The 22,048-nt window shown below is 37.3% G+C and overlaps 1 protein-coding gene and 1 long non-coding RNA gene across 6 annotated transcripts in view; one reads left to right on the top strand and one right to left on the bottom strand.

Moving 5' to 3' along the window:
* LOC149623751 (uncharacterized) overlaps positions 1–22,048 on the bottom strand; it is a 121,061-nt gene that overhangs the window by 69,337 nt on the left and 29,676 nt on the right. Inside the window, exons 1-2 of one of the 3 annotated variants that reach the window (XM_089852966.1) lie at positions 10,621–11,633; positions 2,591–2,647 (exon numbers count right to left, since the gene is read on the bottom strand). The gene's annotated coding sequence lies outside the window, so the exon portion shown is untranslated. Of the gene's footprint in view, positions 1–2,590; positions 2,648–10,620; positions 11,634–22,048 lie in introns of those variants that run through there. The other 2 variants (XM_089852968.1, XM_089852969.1) reach the window with 2 other exon arrangements.
* Positions 11,818–20,857, top strand: LOC149623752 (uncharacterized). Of its 3 annotated transcripts, XR_016374866.1 has the most exons (5): positions 11,818–12,209; positions 12,279–12,437; positions 12,541–19,760; positions 19,837–19,893; positions 19,966–20,857. It is a non-coding gene; the product is annotated as an uncharacterized LOC149623752 (long non-coding RNA). The 3 variants fall into 3 exon arrangements; XR_016374865.1 differs by having other exon boundaries at positions 19,837–20,857; XR_016374864.1 differs by having other exon boundaries at positions 12,541–19,893.

Here is a 22,048-nt window from a genome sequence, read left to right as displayed (position 1 = left end):
TTCTAGGAGGCCCTCCGTTCAAAATTTCAGGCGTGGTGCGCTTTTTCTAGCGCGGGGCTCGAGCCCCCCGGATGATATAGGGCCGCGCCGCGGCACCCAGACAAGCCCGCGAAAAAGAGGCCCCCATTCAGCATCCAGGAAACAACACTACTGTTTTTCGACGTAATTTAGAACACGCGACCTTATGAAAAACCCGCTTACACGATGTTTAAAATACATGACAGAGGTTGATGACCCTATCCCAATTATTATTAACCGCTACACCCCTTAGATTATATACGTTAAATTGATTGGTTGAAAACGCGAGGGACAATTTAGATAATAATGAAATTAAATTTAGTATCACAAAACTAAATATTTGCCAATTTCTACTAAATACTGGGTGAAACCGTAATTTCCGGCGACAGGTATACATATAGTTCATGCGCAGGGGGATAATTTCAACGGGAGTAGGCGCTAGTAGCGACATTGAGTAATGGCAATGCCATTAATTTAAAAAATACCAAATGAACCAAAATCATTGGTCATCGCTGTCACGAATATGTCAATGTCGATGCAAAGAATTTCGAACTTTTAACATAATGGAGGTACGGACAAACGGTGAAACGTGTACTTGGTCCATTTGGTGTCTTCAATTAAAGATAATTGTGACTAATAATTTTACTGTTAACTCCTTTAAATCCCGTGCAAATTATCCCCGCATAACAGCAATGCTTTGGTCGTCGGCCAAGGCTTCCAATCTGGTTTAATCGTGCCGATATTAAGAAAAACCTTAAATTTCATGTCAGGTCATACTTAGGCAAAAGCCCAAATCAGTTTCAAATAAAGCGCCATTTCAGTAGGAGAGATATTAAATTGAGGGAATCTTTGAGCTCATGGAAACCTAAAATTCATACATTCTTATGTCTTATGCGAGTTCTTGAAAAAAGTATTTCACTAAACCGTAGACTGATAACTTGAAGGAAAGAGTGGAACGGAGTCGAGTTCTCCATGCCTTTGTACCTCCATCTATGGCAACGAATTCCTCTCAGCACCCTCAGTGGCGTTTTGGTAGGATCTTACGGTGGGGAAACGTCGAAAAAAAAGAAGCTAGTTCTCAAACAAATACAATGACGCTAGGCGGCAGCACTTAACAATCGCCTACTGAAGGGTAGGGGCGTACGGGAGGTACACCGGGAGACTTTCACTGCCGCAGATCGCCCATCACCATCCCAACTCCATCTCACATCTTTCCTTCCCGAGCACTAGTAGCACGCAGAATGTATTTAACACTACTGAACCGCCAAGGCTTAAAAACTTACAATAATCAATCAAAGTTAGCTGAAAAGAGAACAAAACCCTTTTCCGCCATAAAAACCTCGACCAAGGAAGAAAAAAAATTATGGAAACTTTCTCGGAAAAGAAACTTAGCGGAAGGCCTTTTTATTCCCCAATTAAAATACGGGGAAGCCTTTTTTATTAAAGCCCGCATCGAGCAGTTTGATAATTAGGTTAGCTAGGTAATAGCCTAAGAGACTACAACGTAAAAGACCAAAGCTCCCTGCCGGCACAAACCCTAAAAAAAGAGGCTGAAAGACTACAAAAACCCTTTCTATCCGTATGCATAATTCAAAACCCTTTTATAATTAAATTAAGTCTAAAACCAAGGGTTCGCAATTAACGTTTTTTTTCCTCCTTTCTTTTTGCATTCGTGAAAATTAAATAGACTACATTCTTGAAAGAACTTTCTTTATGGACGTGTGTTTTATAGGTTTGTGAATTATAGATGTGATGTTAAAAGAGCGTCTGAAAATAATTCGGTATCTGTTCCTAATTCTGCGAAAATACAGGATCTTATATATAGTAAATTCTGCGAAAATACAGGATCTTATATATAGTAAATTCTGCGAGGACCTTATTAAGTTAAATTCTGCGAAAATACAGGACCTTATTAAGTAAATTCTGCGAAAATACAGGACCTTATTAAGTAAATTCTGCGAAAATACAGGACCTTATTAAGTTAAATTCTGCGAAAATACAGGACCTTATTAAGTTAAATTCTGCGAAAATACAGGACCTTATTAAGTTAAATTCTGCGAAAATACAGAACCTTATATAGGAAATTCTGCGAAAATACAGAACCTTATTAAGTTAAATTCTGCGAAAATACTCAACCTTATAAGTTAAATTCTGCGAAAATACTCAACCTTATTAAGTTAAATTCTGCGAAAATACTCAACCTTATTAAGTTAAATTCTGCGAAAATACACGACCTTATATAGTAAATTCTGCGAAAATATAGAAAGAAGTTTAGATGACAATTATGAAAATTATAGCAGTTATATAAAACCTCAACCACATTGAACCCAAAAAAAACGTATAGCGCAAAAGTAGATAAATTTCAATATGGCGGCGGCAACAGAATCTACGTTTATCAATTTAAAGATATAGAAATTTCATAAGTTATAAAGGGTTGCTAATAAATATATGTCTGGTGGGAGTGTTAGAGTGTTTGAAAGAACGTATCAAAGGCCGAGTTGATATATTACTATCCGACGCGCCACAAAAAAACACACAGATAAGAAATTATTTTAGTCAACGATTGTCTTACCCTTTCCCGTCTCCCTCTATCCGATGTGTGCGCCGTTACATCAAGCTTATCGAGACCCTGAAAAAAAAAATACGTAACAGAAAAAGGGTTACCACTCAATAGTACATTGATAAGAGAAAAATAAAATGATAGCGCTATGTTTTTTTTTATCCTGTAAATTCATATCATGGTCGTATAGATTTCGCAAAGAAAAAATATGGTGTTCAATGGGGTGGATGGATTTTCGCGTCAATTCATTAAAAATTGACGAAATAATTTCGGAAAATTTTGTCAACTCGGCAATTGTCGTTCTTATCCATTGACGCCAGTTGCGTGATATTTATATCAAATTTGATTAAATTAATTTATTTTTTTTTTAGAATACACGTGGAATTACGGTTAGGAATAGGGCATGATTAAAATTAAGGGCAATTATACTTGGATTTAAGTGGGCTGTGATTTGTAAATCCATTTAACTAGTCGCAAATATTTAAACTATTAAAGTATGTTTATTTATATAATAATTAAAAACTCCATGTGTAATCTCTCTATTTAAAAATCTAACCTATTAACTGAATAATGGACATAATTCATTTTCGGATTTTGGGATTAAAGATATACAGAGTGATTAAATAAATTTGGTTCAATTGTTAATATTTAGCTGCATTCAATCACTTCATTTTAATTATTTAAATTAATTATAAACTATTTGAATATCTACAGATGGAGTAATTGTTTTTTTAATTAATTTTTTAATAATTCATTGAATGACTTCAAATTAAACCACTGGTTAAGTAATAAAATTGACCACATAGGAAGAAGAATACTGGTTCAACTAATTTTTGAAAATAAAATATATTTATTTTAATCACTGTAACTTTGCAATAAACATTTTTGTTTATTTAGTTTTTTAATTATTATTATTATCTTTATTTTGATAAACCATTGATTTTTTTAATTTACGGACTAAATAAATAAGTAAAAAATAATTAAATCTATTTAAATCAAGAGATTTCAAAACAAAAACATTTTTTTAATCACCCAATTTTTTAAATATACAAATATGTTTAATTAAACTATAGAACATATACTTCTCTAAATTCGCCAATAAAAACCCACCTTTATAAATATGAATAACAAATAACATTTCAGAAATCACGACGTTAAAAGAGCAGGAAACTTACCTAATTATAAATTGCACGAGGAAAAAAATGACTCAACCTGTATTGACGACTGTTATTTAACCAATGTCCCAAACTAATCTATATCTGAATAGAGTTTAGCAAATCGAGTTAAAATATATCTCTCGCTCTTGGAAAAAAGAAGAGAGAGAGAGAGAAAAAATTATTACCGACGTAATCTTTCTAATTTTTTGGTTATCTTTGTCCAATGAAAACTATCCGGTAATAGAAAATACAAGCCTATTGAAAGTGATAGTGGAAATTCGAAGCCAACGACGAATTTTTTAAGGGTTTAGAGAGGCAGAAAAAAAGGCTGATAGTATCCTCGATAGTCGCGACTGAAGTTTCAACTTTGAACCTCTTTTTTTATTTCTTTTGCCAATGGTGGGGCCCCTTACCCATGCAAAATTATTCAACTCCTCGAATCTCCAAGAATATTATTTCTTATCTTTTAGGTTTAAAGATTGCTCCTTTCAGTTATACTGCGATTATTTATAGTTAACGCAAAATTAATTAATTCGAAATTATAAAAACGACAAAGTGAATACTTATTATTCCGCTATAATCAGGGAGCTCGGAGGGAGGGTCCGCAAAATTACTACGTCATCACGAACCTACACCACCGGGCGATCGAGATATAGGGCGATTCGACCAAAATCTAAAGTTCTTTGTTCCCAAAAGTGCAAATCCTGACTCATTTTGTGGTGTTCATGTAATCATTAGAGATTCCATAGACCGGTTAATATGTTGAGTCCCACTGAACGAAACTTCGAATAATACCCCTGTTATTTTGCCTTTCCCGCTAAAGTCGATTTCTCAACATCTATACCCATTTCCATTAATTTCTTGCAGCGAAACCAACACACAGGCGGGAAGCCGCCCTCTTAGGGTAACGCCAGACGGAGCCCAAGTTCACTACACACGCCAAGGGAGGCTAACCAACTCGCACTGCCTCTAGCGGGGCTTCTTGACGCGAGGGAAATAACCCATGAAGGTGATCTTGATCTCCCCACCCCTGAGGTGTTTGCTTCTATTTTGGATTTAATGGAAGATTGTCTATTGTCGTCTAATTGTTGCTTTTGACTAATTTAACGATACCTGATAGGTAAAACTTTGGAAACTGTACGGTAACTTCGGTTTATTTTATTTCCGGTTAACCATATAATCGAAGTTGATAATCGTTTCATTATTGAGTCACAAGCGTTATCCAAAGTTATACTGTAAACCTTTGAAACTTCACACGCTATGGTTTTAGACGTTAATCTTTATAAGCGCCCCCTTCTCTCGGTATACATTGCAGGGTTACCAACAAATTTTTCATTTCAAAATTCCCTGATTTTTCAGGTTTTCCCTGACCCTGACCAATATTCCCACTTTTGTTTGTAACAACTATAGCTGTTACCCCCAGCGTCACTCAAAACTTTAAATCAAAAACGTTTTAAGGAATGGGTAATATTTTTGTAGTAGGCCTACTTACATTAGTTTCAAGAATATACAACCATTTGGTAAGGGAACGCCAATAAAGCTGTCAAGCAGCGCTTTTTTCTAGCGAGTTGATTTACAAATATTCATATTTCGAATTAATTTTTTTTTGTTTATTTTTATCAAAATAAAATATAGCCTATATCACTCAGTGCATAGATATGTGTTAGTGAAAGTATTTTTAGAATCGGTTCGTTAGTTCCCAAATACTACTCCCCTTCAACATTGAAACAAACAAACCAAAACCTTTTACCAAGCTGTTTATAATATTATAGTAGAGTATATGAAAGTCAGAATGTATAAAATTCCGTGGCTTTCATTTAAATTTTTAAAATTCTCTTTCTTTTCCTTATCATTTGACACGTGAGTTTCAAAACTCCCTGACTTTTCCAGGGTATCCAGGTAGTATTGCAACCCTGTCCTAAGCGGATGTAGTAGACTTGAGGTGTGAAATTTTCAAATTGGTCCGTGGTATCCCTACAATGGTAAAAACATTGGAAGCCCAACACCACTTGAAACTTATTATAATTTTCAGATATATTTGATTTGAAAAAAAAAAATAACTTTTGAAAACATTTTTCGATCAAGAACGATCAGTGGCACAATAAAATAGACTTGGAAAATAAAAATTCTATCCAATGTTTCCTTTAAAATGGGAAATCAAAAAAGTAAAAAACAAATTTGCAAAAAATATAACAGCAATGGAGAACCCAACAACCTCTTATAAGAGAGTTCAGATTACCCTGAGGGGGAAAAATTTAAAACAAAAACACCCCTTGGAACAAAAAGAAGAAAAAAAAACAATATTAGGCTTAACATCTAACATTACGTATACATAGACGAAATACACTTTTAACAACGCCATCACCCTGCATCATAAGTTGAAGAAGCTAACACCCATCGCCAAGAGAAACACGCATCACGCGTATAAGCAGCTGCACCCCATTTTATCTTCTTCCATGGTGCTGGAAACTTAAAAATTTTTGAGTGAGAGGAAAGGAAAATTGCGAAGAGAAGAAGGGATCTCTAGAAAAGAGAGATAGAGAGAGAGGAAGAAGTTTGAACCCGGCATCTCTTCTCTCTGAGTCCTCTCTTATTATGGAGAAAGAAACATAGCCAAGGCCAGGGTCGACTCGACTTACGTCTTTTAGTATGGCGAGGCAGACATCCTTAATAACCACCGAAGACGGACGGAGAAGAAGGATGTAGAGAGTGAAGGGAGGCAAGAATTAGGGTGGGGAACTACATCGAGGTGCGCATCACTTCTGCTCATTCATTTAACACTGATCGACGGTACACTTAAACGCGAAATGCGCAGGAATTATTCGTAATTGCCAATGGATGATTATGGTCAATAGATAGTTTTCACACATGGAGGAATCATACCATTTACACCAGGAGGCCGGGCTATCTAGCGAACAAAACCCGTCTGCTTTTGTCCTCCAGATATCCCTGCTTCCTGGTGTAAATGGTATGAATCCCCCATGTGTGAAAACCATCTATGGGGATAATATCTAATTTTGAAGTAAACTTTGCTACTGCTATTATGATGAAAATATTCTTATTTTCAAATGGATAACGTCTATTAGCGGGAAATTATGTTGTTATTATTATTATTGGATAACACACAAATATGCGCGGAAAGTATGATCATTTTGAGGTAGGGCCAAGTAGTTAAGTGTTTGTACAATACAGAGAAATTGTGTGATGTTTTGTTAGTTGGATAACTAACTGTGATTACGCATAATATATACGATATTATAGATCAGACGGAATATATCCTAAAGGCCTTTTCAGACAATACAACTTTTGACTAAACTAGATGGGGTTAAAAAGTTGAGACAGCAAAAATTGGTCAGTGATCAATTTTTAATATGGCGTTTCAACCTGTCCAACTTCTGTTAATTCACACGACCCAACTAGTTTACTGAACTCAATTTGACTCATCTAAATAAGTCAAAAAGTTGTGCTGTCTGAAAAGGCCTTCATTTTGACCAGGATATGACTTTTTCTACCAGAAAAACTGTACTTTTTGTATTCGGAACACCTATAAATGAAAACAACCCTAAATTCTAGATTTGGAGTCGGATTATTTCTCAATGATATATGGCTAACATTAGGGTTAGGAGCGCGATGTTTGCAACTGAAACCGATTATACTAGAAGTGAGGAGCTCCTCTGAGAGCAAAGGAAAAAAAAACTGGCGGGAAAGAAATTTTGGAATGAGAGAATGGCAAACTGTGCCAAAGAAACTGGAAGGGTATTGACCCTGTTTACTAAAAGTCTCGCTAAACAAAAATATGTGTTTGCTTCGCCCGGGGGGGGGGATCAAGGCGGGGGGGGGCTGAAGAAAATGGGAGGAGGATGGGAGGGTAAGTAGACCGATGGGGCCTCTTGGCTCCCATCGTGCATCTTTGCTCGCTGGCTTTGAGATAAGGGACTCTCCGCGACGCGCTATAACTCGACTTCCACCATGCAGGGCAAGGAATTCTTGGGAAGGTGGTTTCCAACCAAATGCGAGCCATCCTAGCTTGTCTTACAGTCACGTAAACCCTGGAGTAAATAACTGCAGAAACGATAATCGCAACGAGGATCGGTGTAACGAAGTATTCCACTTGCTTACACCTTCCAAGTCGAAAACACATGCAGTTTTACAGAAGAACGATTGGGCAAATGCCTAATAAAAGCACTACACAATTTTCGTATAGGGGGTTCAATTTAAGGAAGGGTTCCCTGCCCTCTCTTATGGAGCTTCAATGTTAGGGCTACAGAAAATTCCTATTCCCTCTCTCGGCTTAAACTTCAGCGCAGTGTTGTCAGGCCCTCCTCTGTGAGTCAAGTTGAGTGAAACTGAACTGGTAGCCTTTCTCTGCGCAATCTCTTAACTCACAAACGGCCTGGCAACACTGTATTTGCAGTAACTATCGAGTTTGTCGGAGTTTATCGAGGAGATATGGTGAAGAACAGGCCTTTCCGAAAAAAACCAAAGGAATCCTGGGTAAAAGGTTCGACAGCAGTTAATTCGAGTCAGTTCAGTTCTAGCAGCCCGCTGACGTATCAGTGACGGTTATTTGGTGGGTATTCGCGTGCGCGGGACCTTTAAAACAAGATGCCCCGGTCTCAGAAACATTCTCGAAAGGGCCTATTGGATTTTTTTACAACCCCGTGGTTATTTCCACTAAGCTTGTACTTCAGGGTTGTTTACGACGAGGCTAAGGAACTAGAATGAAAGAGAAGCCTTCGACGTCCTTCTAAATTTCGATTTATATACTTATTTTCCCTTCATAGAAATCGCCAATGGATTGGGCAAGGGGATTTCTTATTGGTTAGAAATTCAGCAGGTCTTTTTTTTATTTTTTTTTAAAAAAACCCAAAAACATTCCATTGCAGGTTACGGATAATCTACTATCTACCACTGATGTCCAAATTGATGAAGATCAACGGTTCTCGTAAATCAGATTTGATAGTCGCGGGAATAAGAAAACAAAATCAACTGGACGTGCAGTCTCATCGGCATATTTATACGTTCTTTACCGATTAAATTATAAATTATTGGTATTCATCCCAAAACTCCGATTAAATTAATTTCAAATTTACCTAGTGTTCAAGGAATGACGTATTCAATAATATTTAATTCAAAAACATCTCTTTTTGTAACTGAACGTTTGAAGAAAAACCTATCTATAATTATTCTTGCATTTTTACACATAAAAAAATTTCAAATCACTTTTCTAGGTGAGATCTTTGTTAATGGTAATCAATTTTAATTTTAAAATGTTATCACTTTATAATCCTAACTATTAAAAATATATAATAAGGCTAAAACCCCTTAAAATTATAAGATATAAATAAAATGGTATGACCCACACTTATCGTATCGTTACCAAGGGTTATTAATGACGGGGGGTTTGTAAAATTCCGTAAACAATTTGATTGGAGAAACGCCCTTGAAAAAATGAAGAACGAACTCTGCCTCTTTTGCCTGGCAAAGATATAATTAACTTATCAACGTGAGGCTCCCACCGGCCGACGTATCAATCAATATCAACCTTTATAGTGTACTGTAGACACGTTAGCGCGATTTCGCGCGCAGAGCACCTTCAACTAAGGGACGTTAAACTTATAACTAACTACACTAGAACAGTTTGTGGCGCGGAGGAGAAAAAAAAATGCGCCAATAAGGTCAAGAGCGTTCTACCTTCCCTCCACCGCCAAAAAAAAAAATCGAAATAGCTAGTCTAGCCTACGGAAACAATAACAAAGTAACCCCTTCAAAAGGGCTAACTGTCCGTGGTTAAAGCGGGTTCCTTGTTCCTTTCGGCCGCCGTCTGGTTCAGACCCCTTTCTCCTCTCCCCCCGTTGACCTCCTCCGAAAATAAGCGTCCCGTCCCGGCGGCAAACCGCTCTGGCAAATACCAAATACCAACTCCCAGGGGTGTAATAACAGAACAAAACTATGTACTCCTTTTCGCGGATAGAGAGTGGTTATGGTTTCTTAATGGATTGGTTACGATGCACGAGGTCATTCCTAACCTTGGTTGTAAAACGTTTAATTCTATTTCTCGCTTTTTTTTGCGCGTGCGCTGTAGTCTTTTAGTATCAGGAGAGTGCGCAGAGGCGGATGGCAATGTATCATCCCCCTTGTAGCTCCCAATACTGAGGGTTGCCTACCCCCTTTATGTCGAAAAGGGCTATAGAGTAATGGTAGTACCACGCATGCAAACTTTATACCTTCTATCTCTTAGCTCAGTGTCATCCCCCTACTGGACGCGCAAAGTAGTCCCTCATACAAGAGCGCGAACAGAGGGAGGGATACACAGGCTACACCCCCTCTCTACCGCCATTAGTCTATTGTAAATATCTTCTCTAGAAATGCTATAATAACCAGTCGGTTAATAAGCCATTGTTGAAAAAAAAAGAATGTATTTTTTCCCGCCATAATTCTATACGAATGTCCCTGCCCTAGCTGATACGTGTATAAATAGAACAGAATTTGCTCCTTGGTTTTACGCAGTGGCCAGCCAATAATGGTCAAGTCAAGTACCCGACTGTGTCCGCAAACAACCAACGCAAAAAGCTACATTATGGCTTCTATTATCCATAGTGGCAATGTAACCACGTCGTATATAAGATATATAACATTGTTCGGTTTTGTGGTAAATGTGTCTTTCCAATTGATAAAAATGAGTGTCAAGTCACAGACACGTTAAATGGGACAGAAATGAGTCACAAAGTTACTAGACTTCAGTTTAGGAACAGTTTTGGGGCGACGCTAAGCGGTTAAAACATAAAGTTACCTTATCTTTTTAATGTGAAAGTAGAGAGAACATGCAGTTTAGCAATATTATCCCTGAAACCTTAAGAAACTTTTCAAAATAATTTAGTTTACCTTTTGTAACGCTTTCTTGCGGCAATACCCCAAATATCGATTTAGTACCAGTTTTAAGTTATCCAAAATTTCATCAATTTGCTTAGGGTTTGAGCGTATCCACAATGGTTGATATCCCATAATGCGGTAAAACAAACACTGCAGAAATAACGGCGAACTCACTTTTCTTAAAACCGGCCCGAACTCAAATTGTTACCGAAAACGCGCTAAACGTTGAGTTATATCGGTAAAAAATATCCAAGAAACATTGAAAACTATCAACGATGCAGTTTCTAGCAACCGAAACAAACATCAAAAACCGTAACATCCTTTAACCGTGGGACTTCTTCCGAACTGAGATCAAGCGGTGGTTGAAATATTTTCAAACCGATTCTGAAGAATTGGGGTTAAAACTGGGTCATCATAGCCTAGGGATCAACCCTTTTTCTCCCCTGCACAGTCAACCCCAAGAAGGGGAGGGTTAAAGGGTTCACTCCCTTTTTTCAACCGCGGTCTCTAACCGAAAACCAAAAAGTTGAAAACAATTTCTTTCCCCCTTACTCCAGGTCCGCCAGACGATTGGGGTTTGGTACAGTTGCCCTTGACCCGAGTAAATTCTTCAAGTCGTAGTAGTGCATGCTGGTTTCTTTTCGAAGAAGACAGTAAGACACTCAACGATGGTGGAATTGAGGTTTAAGTTAAGGTACCGCATCCATGTCGACGCGCGAACGTTGGTGGTATGAAGTTGAACCGTAAGAGACAACCTAGCTAATAGTCACTTTCGCTTCTTCAAATGTCTCGCGATGCCACCGAATGAACTTAACTTTCCCGCTCAAGCTATTTCAAGCAAGGAGTAAATTTAGCTAAAAAGCCTAAGCCTAACGTTCCCGACTATATCTGCGAGAGTCTGGAGCTAGGTTTCCGTTTTCTAGGTCAGCCCTTCTAAGGGCAAACAAAAAACCGAACCCTTTTGCTTGCCTTAGCCTGGCGCGCGTGAAATACACGGTGGTTCGAAAGTTGTTCCACACTCACACACTCGGTGCAATCACCAACTATTCGCCACTGCTGAACTAGTTATTTGTCCGTCAGTAGAGGAGGGAACAGAAACTCTTTGAACCCTGGTGACTTCCGTAAACAAGAATCGCTTGTTTCCCCCTATAGAGACCACAGCGGGTAAAAAATGTATCCCCTCACTGGCGCAAAATTTTCGTGTGGGGGTTTACCTCCCCCGTACCGTCTGGCCTTTTTCCTGGGTTCCGATAAGTGTTCGATATGAGCCCCAGACAGAAGTTACTGAGATGACAGAGTAAAGGGGTTATAGGGTGGAAGCCGAGAAAAGCCAGACTGTAATCTAGTCGGTTGATGTTCAAAATGATTTTTTGAGTTTTTTTTATCGGCGATCCCTTGACTGGGACATTTCATAAAGTTACTCATCGGTTAAATACATCTAAATAAGTGTTAATAACTAGATTTACTCAAGAAGCTTAAATTTCGCAGGAATGTTACTCCAAAGTAGTATTTAGTATACTGGCTCGAGGGGTTTTAAGACTTCTACGGTTGAACGTGCTACCATATTTCAAAATGGAGGCCTGCTAGTTCATGATATTAAGGTACTTTTCTTGATAATTTATTGACCAAGGAAGGTTATGTATCGAACTGCTTCTGTCTTTTAATTTTAGATACGGTCCCTTGACTGAACTGAAGTGAAGCCAAAATTGGAGGAAAAAGCTAGGAGTAAAGATACGAGAGAGAGAGGGGGGGAGAAGCCCGAAAAAGGGTGGTAAAAAGTGCTGATAGGGTGGCCAGACGAGTGAGGTGGAAAGATTTGGAACTCGATGGTGAGAGAGAGTTTTCTGAAGATTAGTGGGGATACCAAAGAGGGGCAAAAAAAGGGGTTCCCTCTCAATAATCCTTGGGTTGTTTGTGTGTCGTTTATTGCAGGTCAAGGTCTAAAAAGTTCGGGGGGAAAGCGAAATCTTTCAAAAAAACAGTAGGCCAATCTAGCGCCGTATAGAAACTGCAAGCTGTTTACGACGATAAATCCCATACAGTGGTAATACGCAATAGAGAGAGTTAAGAGTGCGCAGCGATACCCAATGAAAACAACCCATAGACACGAAAATAGTCTTACGTTCTCAAGATGAGACGAAGTATTAATGCACTAACAACTTTCAATGTTCAACGACACTATACCGCCTTGCTATTCTTGTTTACACCATAAGAATGGAAAATAACTGACTTTTTAATCTCTTTCCAATGAAAGTGATAATTATTGCTTAAGGAATTGTTTTTCAACATCGCGATTTGGAGTTTTTTGGACAAAGGTTTCTCGTCTGGCATTTTTGTCTAATGAACTAGAACTATTTTGATCTTTGCACTTTGTTAGGCTTTTTTGGGGTAGAAAGATTACGAAGAGATTAAACACTTTCAACCTGTTGTGATTGTTATAGTTAGCGCGCCTTTTCCCGTTCGCTGATGACGTTGCAAATGACAAAGAATTTCGAAATAACTAAATTACCTTATCAGCAAAAACAAATTCTAATATTTCCAGAGGGGTTCTATAACCTTTTTAGTTAATTTGTCCTTGAAGCACAGATTGCAATGAGCATACTGGGAGGAGTAGAAGCTTGAGCCCAAAATTAAAAACTCAAACTCGAAGCTGCCTTTTAATAGTGCCTTGGCAAAGCTCAAAATTGTAACTGTTCGTAAAAATATTATTGTCTCATTCGATCATGCATCACTATAGCATGATCGAGTGAGCTATGGCTAAAGAAAAGGCGCTAACGAGGTGGTGCCATCTCGACACTGCCCGACAAAATATAAAATTTTAAAATAAACCCGCGAATCTTTTGCGTTGTCGTTGACTTGTACGAACAGTTAAATTAAGCGAGTAAGGCGACTTCACCGACGTGAAGGTAAGATTTTAGTCTAGTTTGAACGGGCCTTAAATCGAACAGTTAAAACACGAAGCGGTTTTTCTGGCTTAGCCCTGACCGTGAAAACCGTTCTTGTTTGTAAATAGAGTCGAAGGTGCCCAAGTTTCACATCTATCCAGTTCAGGATAGATGGAAGAGGGCATTGACTGGAAGTAAATATAGCTTAAAAAAGAATATCATAATAAAATTCTCTGCAAGACACTATAACTCGAAGGTGAACCTTCCTAGTAGGCAAGGCGCCAAGAAAATGAATAAGAGAGCTATTTTAGAAGAGTAACCGCGTGAAATTACTCCGCAAAACTTCACTACAAGTTTCGGAGCGACTATACGTAGGCCAGATCTATTTTTAAAACCAAAGCAAAGAGTTATAACCCTTGAAGAGAAAGAAAATGTTCAGCTTTAAGATTTTGTTCAACTTAACATTTTGGGACGAGCGACTTAGTTATGCTCCGTGTTTATTTTCCGTCTATAGATATGAGTGTCGTAAGTGTCAAGAAAATTGGTGTAAATAATGGCAAAGTCAACAACGTGAATTATGTTATAGTTATGAATGATTGAACCCAAAATGTTTAGTGTCGTAATTACTATCTCTAACGGAGTGATACAGTCTATCACGTTATGACTAACACCTGAAAGGTCAATTGCATGGCACGACGCCTTCGACCTCTTAGTGAAATGCAGCCACTTTTTAGTAGGCAAGCAACACTTCTTTTTCGAAGTTAGTGAGCACCAAGGAGGCTTGAATCGTTTCCTCTCTCGTCTCTTAACTTTAACCGCGTTTCACAGGGCTGCCAGTTATTTGTTATTAGAGCATGATCTTCTGCATGCAGGTTTAGAACGGAATCGAACAGAAATACAAGCTTTTGAGCGCGATTGAATTGCACTAATAAATGAGTCGACTTACAACTCTAGTCTACAAACTATCTACATACCATCAAAGACCTTGCAGAATTTATATAGAATCAAACACCATAAATAATTTAATCGGTATAAATTCTTATAAACCCATCACAATGCCACAGTGTTAAAAAAACTAGCTAATTAATATTAAAGCTGGCTGAGAGAGAGAAAGATAAAAAAAAAATAATAAAGTAAAAGAGACTTAATAATTTTTTTTGCTCCGTTCCCCAGTGTTAGCATGAGGGTTCTAAGGGTGAGTTGAAAAACAGAAGAGGTTCATTTGCATTCTGCGAAGAATAATTTGAGCCCTAGTAGCTCTTCCCTGAGAATAAAGGGATGCATCGCGGAGAAGATGGGTTTAAAAAAAACCCCGGGTAGAATTTTTTTCTGTTGCATGGGAAGGGCTGTAGTGAGTATACATACATACATACTCCTGAAAGACGGTTTTTTCCCTTCGAACCTCTTTAATTATTCTGCCTTAAAGAATAAGGCGGGAAGGAGTAGCGCCATTTACATTAATTTACTCGCGAGTCTTCTCTTAAATCTACATTTTCCGCGACCGGGTAAGGGATGGGGGTAAGGGATTTTCTTAATTTATATTCCTCATTTTTTTCGTTAAGACTATTAACTGGCAAAGAATAAAGAAAAAAAAAACCCGTCGCTTTTATAAGTCGCTTCTGTGTTCTTTTTTGCGCTTCAACGATCATTAATCCCCTCCTACGGGGATACCTAAGCCTAAAGTAAAGTTTTCCTAGCTAGTTCAATCCCTGGAAAGATGAAGATATAGTATATCCAACCCTGGGAATGTCCTGGGCGTAGGTACATGTACGTCGCTGCTAATATAAATTGTAAACAAAACCATAGTGCGAAAACACGTTGCGCCTATAATGCAACTGGCGCTGTCGATAAACCTTGTTTTCAATTTTTGAAATTTCGCGCGCCTTTTAAATAAGAGTTGTGTATGGAGGGTTTTGGTCACTTGCTCTGGGGAATAGATTACGGTAGGTCGGTCGTATCATGGATTTAGTACAGAACCTTCTATACTAAATTCATGGTCGTATTGAGTTCAAGGTATTTAGTAGAAAAGTCCGTTAATCCTTTGTTTTAGAATTTTGAAATCACGTGCGATTTAAGAATTGACGGTGTAATTTCATGTAATCAGTGAATACTACTTTTTACCGTCGCTCATGGAATTTCCAGGACCTACATACTTCCCATCGCGATACACTCCTGAATGATGCGGAATTGCGGATAATTCGTTGCTTATTCGCCTGTTTGATCTTTCTAGACTTCAGTAGACACCAGTGTTTTTAGACCTGTACAGAGTGTTTTACATTATCTGAGCGATAGTTTACGCTAGATAATAAATGAAACTAAAACAAGAAATCAATCGTCATAAACTCCAGAATCTCAACTGCGGCTCATGGTTCCTTAACCTGCCAATAATAAAACATATTCAAGAAACATACTCGTCAATTCCACCATAGTAAACTCTTTTCTTGCCCCTGGTGAATTTTAACACCCTGTATTCATGGAGACAGAAAGCGGGCTACAGTGTGTATTTAATTCATTGTTCCGTCTGTTTTATATTTAGATAATCTTCAAAGCTTCGCTGCTATTTAAATAACATTGGAAACTAATTAGTAATTCATGATTTTTTTCTTAGGAACGCTCCAGTTTTAGGGATATGAAAAAAAAAAAAAATTCAATTCTAATTCTCAGTAACGGCAAAAAGATGCATTCGCACTTGCTAGAAAATCGTGCGAAGATTAAGGTTAATATCACCAATGACAAATTGAAACAATAGGAAGTTAGACCATGGAGTGGATGAAAGGCTCCCATAGTGCCCAGGATGATGTTTAAATAGGGTTATAACATACTGGAAGTGAAGATCGATATTTTGATGAAAATGAACCGAAAATAACAATTTAGACAACAATAAATATAATTGTTTGACCGGAAGTAAATGTTGTTCGATCGGAAGTAAATGTTGTTCGATCGGAAGTAAAAATTGCTTGATTGGAAGTAAATGTTTGACCGGAAGCAAAATTGATTGACTGGAAGTAAATGTTGTTTGATCGGAAGTAAATATTGTTTGATCGGAAGTAAATGTTGTTTGATCGGAAGTAAATGTTGTTTGATCGGAAGTAAATGTTGTTTGACCGGAAGTAAATGTTGTTTGACCGGAAGTAAAAATTGTTTCCCCGGAAGTAACAGTAATAAATCAAAATTAATCAATGTTGTAACGTATGTGATGGATATGGTGACGGATACAACCATTATTTCAACGGAAATAGTCATTCTACCACTTCTTGTAATACCGGAAGTGGACGTTTTTCGATAGAATTACACATCTTAAACTCCGAAAGGATTACAGATTATAACCCCCTCGGTATTCTTTTTATACATATCCTATAACAATTTTTTATTCTCCTCGACAAACTATTTTTTTCCGAGAGGGGGTATGCTAATTAGAATATGTTTGCGCTAGAAACTAGGCACTAAGCCCGATATTAATAAGGACGATAGAATGAAGTACAAAGAAATTCTAGGCCTACTCCACTGATGCCACACACATCAAAAAAAGAAATCCTTTTATATACATAATCAATGTATGCACCCCTTTCTCTCAGTCCCGACTTCCATCCTAGCTGCACCACCTCTTTTTTGTCTTTTGTTAATACTGAAGGCATAGAATTAATTATATTTTTTTATAAGTACTCTTTCATCTTATCGGAAGCGGTATACGAGATGGAATGAGTCCACCCTAACTTTTGACAAAAATGGATGAGAGATAATATTAATCAAGCTTTTCAATGAACTTAGAATAAACCGAGTCAACTTTGTAGGGAAATGAAAAGTTAGATTAAGGTGTGCTGTGGTTTTTCCGAAATAATGAATATCTAAAAACTTGTAATAACTGTACACACTAAATTATAGACTCAATATCGGCCATAGAATCTACTGTACTTTTGCACTGCCACCCTTTTTGGAACAACTCAATGCAAATAATTAAAATATGTATACGCAATTAATCGTTTTCAAGCAATTTCTAATGAAATTGGAGAGATTCTGATTTAAAACCACATATACCGTTTCTTAAAAACTTGTTTGAACCAGAACTTATTAAAGACCTGAGAACATATGAAACCCGTTTTAAATGGAACTGAAAAAAAGGCATCGGTGGGTTGGTAAAAAGTAAATACGTCACAGGCACCACGTGACGCCAAGATACAACGACTCCACATTTACCGAGCATGTACCCCTAGTTCTTACTTTCCGCGAGATTGTAGCGCCAATTCCCCGAAGCGCTAGTTTGCGAAATAAAACGAAGTAGGCTTCTTTGAACCACGCCTTTCTTCAGTCACGTGAATATGATGTATTTCAAATAATTTTATCCACCCACCAATGCCAACTTTACAGACCCTTCAAGGTTCCACTAGCTCATACCTTTCCACTGGCTACAATACGCTTACCAATATGGCGGCGACGCCTAAACCAACAACCGGGAACCTGAAAAAACATGAAATCAGGGCATTTCTACAGTACCTTTGAAGGTTCTCAGGTGTTATAGGGGTTCTCGGTTAAAGCAAACAACAAAACTGACAAAATAAGAAATAAAATATTTAGGTCGCCTTGGAGGCATCGCGTTCGATCTCCGAGGAAAGCGGGGTTGAACTTGGGTTTCTGAATACATACCATATACCGAGGAGGGTTAGGTTAGGCTTAACTTTATCCAACAAACATAAAAATATGGAGGGAGGGTAAAAATGCATTTTACCCGCAAAGAAGAGATTGAAGAGATGAGAAAGGGAAGGGTGGGTATAGGTTGAATGCATGCGCCTTATTTCTCTAGACTTGTCTGGTGGTGGTACTGGTTCTTCTAGCCTTTACAAAATCCCTATTGAGATCCAACGAGTGCAAAAAAAAAAATAATAATAATAATAAAAATTCAGCCACTTGCTAGGCTTCGCTTTTTGCTTTAACTTAAGGAGGCTTAGCCAAGGGAGTAAGAAATGGTTGAAGATTATAAACCATGGAGTAATAAATGAGGATGAGATGAGAAATGACAAATTAAGAGCAAAAGTTGATTATACAGAGTGTTTTTGATAGGTCTGGGGGATTGGGTGATTTTGAGTCGAAAATGTTCTGTGATATTTTGTCGTCCGGACCACTGTTTTCGAGTTAAGATTGTCAAGAGTATTTTACGGAAGACCCCCGTTAAATTTAATTAAGACACTGAAAGACATTGATTTCTAATTTAATTAAGGGGTCATCCCTAAAACACTCAAATCATAACTCGAAAACAGTGGCCCGGACGGCAAAATGGAGATAGAAGTTATATTTTTGACTCAAAAATCGCCCAAAGAACATCCAATTTAATTTATACCAGACTTATCAAACACCCCCTGTGAATAAAAACAAAAAGTATAAGTATACTTCGATGGGAAGCAAACGACCTTCGTCTTAACCCCTACACAAATCAATAACAGATAAGAGCACCATTAAGATAATTTTAATTTGATATTTTAACAACTGAGCACTAAAAGCATTTTTAGAGAAATCAGAATTAGTTGTCCCGTGTTAAGAACCCTTTTTTATTATATAGAATTTTCCAAAGAACTTTTTAAAGTCTAAAAGCTTTTCAGGTATGTCAAATGTATTGTTAAAATAAGTCAGGTGAATACGTGTTTTTTATCAATTGAACGGGTTGTATTTAGTTAGAGAAGGAAGGGCCACGTACGAATTGAATGTTTAGAACTATATAACAAGCAAAAGGGTCCCGCGATTGCGATGTACTTTTGCCAAGGAACACTTTGAAAATACCGCTAAGAAAGAATTGAAAAAGAAACACTTTCTGCAGCAGAAGAATGGTTGCTTGTACATACCTACTTCCTTTGAGTAAAAAAAAAAAAAAAAGAAAAGAAAAGAGAGATAAAAAATATATAGGTTTTGTTCCAGTATCCAAGCTTGGGATTTCGGGCACAGGATTGTTATTTTCGGCTTGCTTTTCGCGTATGCCGGAGAAAAGGCTTTAAGAAACGATGTTTATTGTCGTGTTAAATTTAATTCTAAGGTTTCTTTAAAAGGGTACTATAGGCTCTCGGTTCCTGGAACAACCTTTGGAAAATTGGTTAGATGGTGCGAGTTACTTACGTGGGTAACCAATTACACTTCAGTCTACTTGTATTTTTCAATTTCATTGGATCATTTTTGTCAAAACATAAATCAAGTAAACTTTAAAAGGTGCACGCTCTTTCTCGGGATGGTATTGTCCCTTTAGAACAAAGATAGTATAAAGGAGAGGAGTATAGAAACTGAAAAGTAATCACTTTGAACGTTTTCCTCTCCGCTGTTATATGCAAGCTTCTTTCTCTACACTCTAATTTGTTAAAATTAGATGAAACTAATAGTAACGAAAATAACTACTAAAATGAATTCTCAAAGACAAAATTTGGTATGGACAAAATTAATCATAGATGTTGCAAACGTTAACTGCTCCTGAACAGAGAGAATTACATTTTGCAAGGTGCGGGCACTCAGTTTGCGATGATCACAATAAACTTAAGAACTTTCCGACCTCTTGGTTTTTACAATTCTCTACAAAAAGGATTACAAAAGAAAAAAGAATATAACCCTATAGCAGCATGAGAAGATTATATTATTGCAACTGATCTCTAAGTTACAACTGTAATTGCTAGGCGATAGAGCATCGATTTGCCTTTCTTTTCTCGGTGAATCGCTAAAAGCTGTACGATCGTAAATCACTTAAAAGTTCTACTCCTTATTTTTAGCGTGAAGAATGTTTATATGGGTCATACCGAAGCTGGGAGATAAAAAACGTTTGACGAGGGAACCATAAATCGGCCCGAAGAACCAACCGGGAGTGATTTTGTCGGAACATTTGAAAGGGTACCAAAAAGGAGAAAGGTTGTATACAAGTCCACTTGCAAGCTGTACGTGTTTCACTGTAGAAGAAGGAGAATACAACAATGGTGGCCTCGCCCCCTGTGTGTTGGTTTCTCTGTATGTAGTAAACGAAATGGTCAACAAAATGATTAACCGTCCCTAGATGGGAACTGAATTGTGAAATTAGAACTAAAATGGAGTCAAACCGGACAATACAAGATGTGATCCCGTTTACTAAATCGGCCAACACGTAAACTGAATTTTATTTAATATAAACAAGTTTGATAATCAAGATGTAATAGTAAAAGTTTTGGGTCAACATTTAAGAAATGTTTACCCGAATATTCCAAAAACTTTCAAATTAGTTATCTCCTAAACCTTAACCAGATAAAATTCAAATTTCCTCGAATGCCATGACATTTTATCTTAAAAATTGAGTTAACGCCGATTCCAAAATTGTATACTGTATATTTTACCGGTTCATAGTTCAATAAATAAATAAATTATTTGAATTAAAATCACAGATTTCACTGAACGTGTCGCTTGGTAAGGTACGAATCAATCAGATTGGTAAACAAAATTCGATAAAATAAAATCATTTTCCATCATGACGTATACCATCGAAATCAGTTCGTGTGGACTTTAAAGCTACCAACACCAGTCAGGGTGACTCCCGGGAGACCACTCATGGTGAATCCTTTTCAACTTTTCAAGAATAAAAACCCCAACAGTTTTGCGCCAATTAGTCCTCGCCTATGGTAAAGCGAATAGTAAAAAATCATTTTCAAGGTTTCTTTTCTAGCTTGAAAATAAGTGAAAAACGGCAAGTGACGGGTGGAGCCGGTATGTCACCATGAACATCATACCTCACCCTCTCTGTACGTACAGTCGTAAAAAAAAGAAGAAGAAGAAAAACACCATCATCCCATTTTTATTGCAGAGTGCAGTCACACAAACAACAGGAGCACACTTTGGAACAGGGGGGACTTCCAAACCTTTTGTTGAATATATTTTTTAAGTGCCATTCCCAGCACGAGAAATCTAGGAGTAGCTTTGAAACCAATCAATAGGGAGTGTTTTGTATGGAAACGTTTTTTAGCAATACAATTTGGGATGCAAAAAAAAAGGGTCCAAATATTGTTAGAGTCGTAAAACTTAAGTCGTAAAAAGGATTGCTCGCTTATACTTGTTGCGATTTTTAAGTCAAATTACGAGGGGTAAGTCGCTCTGTCAGGTGTGAAAGTATTTTTCACGAATTTGTCGAGGAACCTCGTGAAATACGATGAGATTTCACAAAATTTATAAAAATTCCATGAAAAAACAATAAAAATAATTTATCCGATGATTTCCACCAAATAACTCTTATATTTTAGGGAAAAATGGCGAGAATCTTATGAAATATGATGAAATTAAACCGAATTTATGAATTTGATGCGAAATTAATATTTATATTGAATTATAAATAGATTTATATAATAATTTTAGGATGAATTTCCGTGAAATCAGTCGCATAAAATCAGATGAAATTTTACGGAATTTACAATTGAAAATGACGTTAAAAATTAGAGGAAATTATAATGAGAAAGGACCCAAAATAACACTATATAATATATATAAAAAGAATCTCGCGATGATGGCAAATCCGGAAGACCTAAGTGATTTACCCCTCGACTTTTACTCTTTCTCTGTGGCGCTGGAAAAGA

The sequence above is a fragment of the Phalangium opilio genome, unplaced genomic scaffold (assembly GCF_054372755.1).
Source record: "Phalangium opilio isolate 3A_F unplaced genomic scaffold, DU_Popi_V2 ptg000113l_1, whole genome shotgun sequence".
In the NCBI taxonomy this organism is placed as follows: Eukaryota; Metazoa; Arthropoda; class Arachnida; order Opiliones; family Phalangiidae; genus Phalangium; species Phalangium opilio.
The sequence above is the reverse complement of the archived record's forward strand: the minus strand, read 5'-3'. Positions and strand labels throughout refer to the sequence as shown.